The following is an 8,059-nucleotide window of genomic DNA, read 5'->3' as shown; positions in this document are numbered from 1 at the left end:
AATTGAGAACAGTGACATAGATATTCCCAAAATAGGATTAAATCTATAATTATATCCTGGAAAATGATAATACATCCAAGATACACCTAAACATTATTAGAAAACACTTAGGTATGTCATAATTGAAATTTACCGGTCTCCTGCTCTATGTAGTTGCACAATGATTCGATGTTGGCATGTTTGTAAAATAATGTATCAACCCAGAACTCAAAAAAACTACAAAAAGCTATAAAATTACTTAAAAACTTTAAATTAGAAGAAAATCATGAGGCTTGGCTTGTTTTCCACCCAAAGAAAACTTAAAAAAGACAATCGTCAAATACGACAGTTAAAATGTCACTATTGTCATATTTGATGTACGTCAAAAATTAGACAATCAGAATCAATCGGCCATCTTGGGTGGCAGACTATTCCGCCCCGCCACATTCAACCTTCATACCGGTGACTAAATGTGCGAACTACGGATTTTTGTTTCCTACATTTGTGTTCAACAGTTTTAAAGTGACATGTCGCAGACATGTTCGAAACAAATGTCTTATAATTATGAGATCGGCCTTAGATATAGGAACATAATACCAAAGTAAATAGATTTCAACTAGACTGTGATGATACCTTGTTAGAAAGAAATGTTAATTTCCTTTTATAATATACAGGGTGTTCCATTTAGAAAAAATAAATTTTTTACAATTTTTGTATTTAGCGGTAAAATCACTAATTTTGATCAATCCTGTGTAATGTAGAACAAATTGTTATAATGAAAACTAATGTAAAATACTTCCGTCAATTACGTTTATAATTTTAATTTTCTCCGTGTTCCAGTGTCGTAGTAATAAACATTTATTTGGAGCTATGTTTTGGTCAAAAAATAAAGAAAATAATTAATTTCTCGAAAACCACTAGAAAATAGGTATAGGAACACCTTATACAAAAACAATCATAAAGCGATAGCGGATCGAAAAAAAAATATACAGGGTATTCCATTTAAAATAACAAAGTTGCTACTACTTTTTGGTATAAGCGGCATCGCAAAAATATTTTAAATCATTAGATCACTAGCTAAAATCCACGATACCAAATTTTCAAAAAAATCTATTTTCCGTTCTCCGTAAACGTCTAAGGTACCATCAACCATCAATCACCCTGTATAAGAATCTTTTATTTTTTGTTGGAGAATCATCCTGTATAGTTTGTCGGTAGAGTTTCTGGATACCCGCTATTATGCATATTCATTTGCAGCTAATTTTTTTTAATAAAAATGATGCTGTCCTCGAAATTTTGATTATTTATAAGTAAAGGTTAAAAATATCCTAATACAATAATAACATAAAAACTTGATAATTATATGGATTTTCCATATAATCTTTCCAGACCACCTGTTACAAATATTTCCATCGAAATATCCGTAGATTTCTCCAAAAAGCATGCGTTGACGTATAGCCGGTGGCAATACGCTTCTCCACTCGCTAGATCCTCATTCATTTATTCGTGAACCCGCGCACCTCAACACCGGAGGAAGTTCCGTATTCAATTCGTTCTCTTTTTGGCGCGTCTCTCGCGGAAATTTCGAACTTTTCTCCGATCTTTCAGTCGAACAATTAGTATCACTGTTCTGGGGTAAAACTAAGGTTCCCTACAAAAAATTAGAATTTTTTGGTAAGTAAAATTTTTTTAATCTCTAAAAATAACCACAGGTCATTGTTAACCACTAAGTCGCTTGCCAAAAATCAATCAAAATATTAATTATGTACTTGGCAAAATAAATGACAAAAAAATAAAAGTTTTCGTGAAACTCACTCTCACTTGTTGACGGAGAAACTTTCGAGTATTTTTTTTCGCTAGAAGTTTCAGGAAACGTTAACGTCGAATAAAAAAAGTTTTATTGGGATAAGTTTCTGTTGCCTGGAAAAATATTTAGGACTTTCGCGATTACTCCGAAGTTTTAATATATTTTTTATTTTTGCTTAGGAAGTATCGTAAAAAAAAAATTCCAAATTAACTAAGTTTTAATTGAAATTTACTTTTCTGTTAAAAGGACAATTTACACCGCGTATTTGAGCCATTCCCGGCTCGAGTCGCTAAGATCAAAGAAAGATTGTTCCAAGCGACAGTTTCATTTCAAAGGCTAATAACTAAAAAACCAAAAAGAATATTCTCTTTATATACATTATAATTTAATGTTCAGTATGCTCTAAAAATGTTGTAAAAGCGGTAGGCTGGTCCAAGCAATAGTTTAGAAAATATAAATAAATAAATAAAAAGGACTTTATTTTTGACTGGGCGAATTTCAGCAATGCTGCTTTTAACCGAGTACATCAATGATCAGTATACATAATAGATAATGTTTGGAATACAAAAATATAAAAGATTACCACTGTATCTAAATTCACAATCTTAATAATTATAAAGAAAAACAGAAAAAAATATATAGGTAAATCCAAAATAATGAAATCATAAAAAATTAAATTATGAATTTAACGAACTAAACCATAAATTATAACAAATAACAATAATCCATGCATACAAAACAGTAATGGGCAAGTATTGGTATTTCCAGTCGATTTCTGTACCGTGTATTTAAGTTGTGTACAGAAGTTCTATATGATAGTTTGTCTAATTAATACTGAGGTGTTTGTGTTGTTATGAGATTATTTAGAAAGGAAGCAAAATGCAACTATTGTCGTTTTTCGATATTAAGTCACTGTAGTTCTTTTATTTTGTGACTTATGTGATCCCTGATTCTTAAATTGAAAATTAATCGTGCACAAGAATTCTGTATCTTTTGCAATTTAAACTTTGTCCCACAATCAATGAAAGGTCCGTAAACATAGTTGCCATAATTGGTATGAGAGAGCACCAGTGATTCACAAAGTATTTTTTTAAGTGCAAAATTGATAAAATGTTTGCTTTTATAAAGATTTCTCAGCGCATAAGACGCTTTCTGGCATATTTTAGCAATATGCGATTTAAATCGCAAAATTGCTATCTAGAATGATGCCCAAGTTTTTGTACTAAGTAACCACCGGTACTCCCTCGCCCATCATTTTTATGTTTACGTTGGACAATACATAATCCCTCTTGTTACCAAAAAACAGCACCACTGACTTCTTTAAATTCAATTTTAGACCATTTTTATTTGAATAAGCATGAATTTGATCTTGGCATTGGTTAATTTGTCTTTCAGCTTCAAAACAGCCTTCCTTCTCAAAAGAAAACTGATACTGACTATCGCATCAGCAAATTGCTTTAATTTATACTTGTTGGTTATACACCGGTGCATGTCCATCGTATAGATTACAAAGAGCAGCATGCCCAATATTGAACCTTCCGGCACACCTCTTAAAACATTGGTGAACAGGAACAAAAATATGGTGATCAGGATATGACAGAAAATATGAGGGGAAGGGAAGATGAGGGAAATTATATAACGATTTATGGCAACGTTCAAACCCTTTTAGGAAAAAAATCATGAACAATATTATACACACAAACGTTAAAAAAAATCACACATACACATAATTAACCAAGGAGAAGCAGCTTAACTTTAAAAGTTTTTTCTGCTAATGTAAAATCATTTATTTTAAACCTATTTATATCGTGTGAAATCAAGTATGAAAATGACTTTTTAAATAATTCTTTATTGTGCGCCGGTATAGTAAACAAATTTTTTCTTCTAATATTTAGGTTATGTACATCCGTTCGGAATCTAATCTTTCTATGCAAATATAATGTATAGTTCCCCTTAAGTAATTTATAAAAAAACAAATAAGATGTATAATACTCATCGATTGAACATATTTAACCAGCCCGCATCCTTTAGCTTCTGAGAAATATGCTCTCCTCTCCTTACGCCAAATACAAATACAAATACAAATACAAAAAGATTTTATTTGTCAGTTTTACAATCAAGTTACATTTTTGTGTTCACTTATTTTATTATGACAAATAGGAGTGTCTCTCGATTAAAACAACCGTTTGCCTGCACCATCAGTAAACTGTAGTACAAGTGAGACAACTCTTTTAAAGACCTTAAACAACTATTTACATTCCAGTTGCAATACATTTTAAATATTTATGCGACAAAATTAAAAGAACCTATATTTGAATAGGAATGTAAAAACATAAAAAAAAATCAAGAGAAACCACTAAGAAAAATATTAATAAAAAAAAGACATGCACACTCATGAAGTGATATACCCTTAATGGGGAATAAAAGGGTACCAGCTTAGATAGGGAGGCAGCGCTGATGCGAGAAAGCGAGAAGGGGGACCGGCATGCAGAGAAATGCAGATGAACGAGCGAAACTAGTCGGAGACACGTAAAATTGTTTTTTTTGCAAGTACACAAACAAAAAAACCAAATTCAATTATTATTTTGACCCAAAAGTATTTTTAATTTGACTTGTTTAAAAAAGCTTTGGAGAGGTAATTCCTTTAGTTCTTGAGAGAGACTGTTCCATATCTGAACAGCAACAAATTTAAAAGAACGCCTAAAAGCTGCTGATCTGTGGATAGGTACAATAAAATCGTTATTTTGAGTTGCATGAGAATGGACAAATTCTTGAAGCTGGTGTCTTAAATATGCCGATTGTCCTCTTTTTATGACTCTGTATATACAAACATGTGCATGTGCAGTAGTCTTCTATTATTCATATTAAGAATTTGATTAGCGTTAAGATACGGTGTTATGTGATGTCTATATGGAATGTTATATGCCAATCTTTTGCAGGAATTTTGAACTCTTTGAATAGCCTTTTTGGTGCTTACAGATAAGGAATCTCCATAAATTACGTCCCCATAATTGAACAAAGACAAAACCAGACTTTTGCAAAGTAGATATTTCTGTTTTGGGGTGAGAAATGTTTTTATTTTATAAAGCTGCCTTAATCTTAGATATGCAGCTTTAATTTTGTTTTTAACATGGGATTCGAAACCCATGGATTGGTCGAAAATTATACCCAAGTTTTTTGCTTCTGCTACTATTGGGATTTGTATATCATTTATTTCAATAGAAATGGTATTTTTTATATTTTTCCTCAATAAATTATTTGCCGACATTATCAGAATTTTTGATTTAGTAGCATTCAACATAAGGTTGTGATTATCTGCCCAAGCATTTAGGTTTAATAAGTCTAAATTCAGTTTTTCTTGCACTGTATTTAAATTTTCGCAGCTCACAGGTATGTATATTTGGGAGTCATCAGCATATTGTTGTAATCTCGAGTACTTTATTGTTTCCTGCATATCTGATACATATATTGAAAAAAGCAGGGGTGAGAGTATCGACCCCTGGGATACTCCTCGATTACAGGGTAAAAATGTGGAGACTTTGTTTTCAGAAACCTGATTAACGACCATACAACTCTGTCGATTATGTAGATCATCCTTTAATAAATACAAGTCTTTGGCACGAATTCTAAAGTTTTTGTATCCGATAGGCATCTGAGCAGTCAAGACAAGGACCATAGATAGTGCCGCAGAAATTGAAAGGTGACAAAACCAATGATTCACAAAGCATTAGTAATTCTTGTGCGAGTAAATAGTTTTTAAAGCAGAGTATCCAATTTTAAGTTGAGGTGTAACATGCTCCCTAAATTTAAGTTTATGATCTATTAGGAGCCCAAGATTATTGGCTGAATTTTGAAACTGTATAACATCGTTATTTATTTCAAGTATAAAGTTATTTAAAATATTAATCCGGCGAGCGTCACTACAAAAAAGAATAGCTTTAGATTTGGCTAGATTAATTTTTAAAAGTAGATTTTGAGTTTCAGCAAAAATATTATTAAGATGTATATTAATATTAAGGTTAGCTTCAGGAGCATAACTGTGTTGAAATGAATAATAAATTTGAGTATCATGTGCATAGCAGTGATGTTTACATCTATTTAATTTTTTTGTTAATTGCGATGTGTATATTGTATATAGCAATGGACTCAAAATACTACCTTGTGGTACACCATAAATAACGTCAAGTGCCTCCGATATTTTTTCATTTAGCAAACTCTTTGTGGTTTGAAAGAAAATATAACATAAGTGTTAAGGCCGACTGAGAAAATCCTAGATAATGTAGTAAAGATATGAATATCTCATGATTCACAATGTCAAATGCTTTTGTAAAATCTAAGAGAACTAAAACAGTTGTCTGATCTTTATCCAAAGCCCGAAATATATCGTCTGTAACTTGAGATAATGCAGTGATACAGCTATAGCCCCGATGAAACCCAGACTGATATTCTGGGATGAGATTTGAATGAGATTTGAATAATCAAGAATTTGGCGCTCCATAATTTTTTCCAAAATTTTCGAAAGAACAAAAAGTATAGAAATAGAACGAAGATTGTTGAATTCCGTGCTATTTTTAATTTTAGGTAACGGAATAATATTGGCCTCCTCCCACTTTTCTGGAAAATAGCTTTTCTTCAGACAACAATTTATAATATGGGTAAGAGGGTTAATAATCACACTACTATTATTACGATTTGCTGTCCAAATCGTAATAATAGTAATATTGAAATTATCGGATCGAAATGCTTTACTTTTTATAGTTTGAAATTTTTTTTTCTACTAAATCCTGGTCTACTAAATTAAACTTAAAATCGTATAAAATTTGAAAAACTCTGTGCTCCCTAAAAAAAATTATAAAATCGGTGTTAGGCTTATTGTTGTTATTCAAGTTTTTCAACATCTTGTAATGATATAGGATCTGTACATTAGATTTTTTAGAAATATTGATTTTTTTCAACTCACTCTTACTACAAATTTCTCTATTACTACAAATGCCAAGTTTATAGGTTAAATATGCTTTTTTCTCTGCACGTATCGCAGACGTTGTAATATTTCAATACTGTTTATACGTATTTCAGTTCTCCCGATCTTTACTAGCTCTAAACTTATTTAGAGCCCTATTACGAAGCTTTTGCATAAACCTGATGTTGGCTGACACCTGTTATCCAGGGGCTATATGGTTTTCTTTTTATTAGTAACCGTCTTTAATGGCGCATGTATGTCTAGGATATTAAGTATCGACTGTGTGAAAAAATCAACCTTAGAGTCAATTTCAGGCATGATATACATACTGTGCCATGGTATTAACTCCAGATCAAACTGAAAACGTAAATATTCAATATTATAATGGTTTCTCTATGTAAAACTAAAGCTTTGTGGCTCAGAAATATTAAAATTAAGTTTTAGGTCAGGCCCATTGTTATTTACTCGTTGGTCTGTCCAATACAATTTGTTTTTATTTGTTGTTTTAATTGAGTTCCCCAGAACTCCTTTAGTGGGGTAAATGCCAATGGCAATGTTTGTTGGAGAAGTGTCGTTGAGCTTTCGATAAAATTGCTTCTCTGAGCATTCAAACAGTAAATTATTTTGTTTCCTTTTACTAATGGATCTATAATTTTTTAAACGACCTGAAAAAATAGATAACTTCTGCTTAAGGGTGTCTAGATATTGTTCCGGAGCACAGTTTTCTGGGTCCTCCTGTGTAAGTTGTTCGATCTGACGCATTATTTCCTTTACTCTTTCTTGTACCTTTCTGGTTCTGATACCTCTGATACATTCCCTTAGGTGGCCAATATCTTTCCAAATATCCTCAATCTTTTTTAGTAGTCTCTTTTCCCATGGCGGTATCCGTCTTTCATTACTTATAACATTTTGCTGGTTATTTTTTGTTTTTTATTCTAAGGTTTTAATAATAGCGGTAGCCGCACAGTAGATTATTAGATGACACTGTCAAGTGTCGTTAGTGTAAGAGTGTAATCAGGTATAATTAAGTTAGCAGCATTAAAAAGAACAGCCAATTTGCGGGAAGAGTTAACTCTAGGCAGAGCTGGTCTTGTTAAGGAGTTTGTGTTTTCATACTCTGCCATTGCCCTTCTAAACTCTCTCTCCTCTTTAGAGTGAAAGTTTTTTAGTTGTTTCTTTCTGGTCTTCATTTTGGTGTCTAAGGATCTTCAATAGTCTCCAAGGTGGTCACTCACTTACAAAGCACAAAATCTAAAAAACTAACTATAGTATATTCTTTTTAAATAAAAAGCACATTATTCTGTGGAATGGTT

General features: G+C 31.9%; 1 protein-coding gene across 2 annotated transcripts in view; it reads left to right on the top strand.

Moving 5' to 3' along the window:
* Positions 1 to 1,497: 1,497 nt before the first annotated feature.
* The window catches only part of LOC126733592 (G-protein coupled receptor dmsr-1-like), a 265,160-nt gene continuing 258,598 nt past the window's right edge, over positions 1,498 to 8,059 (top strand). For both annotated transcript variants that reach the window (XM_050436941.1, XM_050436940.1), the window contains exon 1: positions 1,498 to 1,653. The gene's annotated coding sequence lies outside the window, so the exon portion shown is untranslated. The remainder of the gene's footprint in view (positions 1,654 to 8,059) is intronic.

Source organism: Anthonomus grandis, chromosome 2 (genome assembly GCF_022605725.1).
Source record: "Anthonomus grandis grandis chromosome 2, icAntGran1.3, whole genome shotgun sequence".
Classification (NCBI taxonomy): Eukaryota; Metazoa; Arthropoda; class Insecta; order Coleoptera; family Curculionidae; genus Anthonomus; species Anthonomus grandis.
Note: the sequence above shows the minus strand (reverse complement) of the source record. Positions and strands in the feature narration are given on the sequence as shown.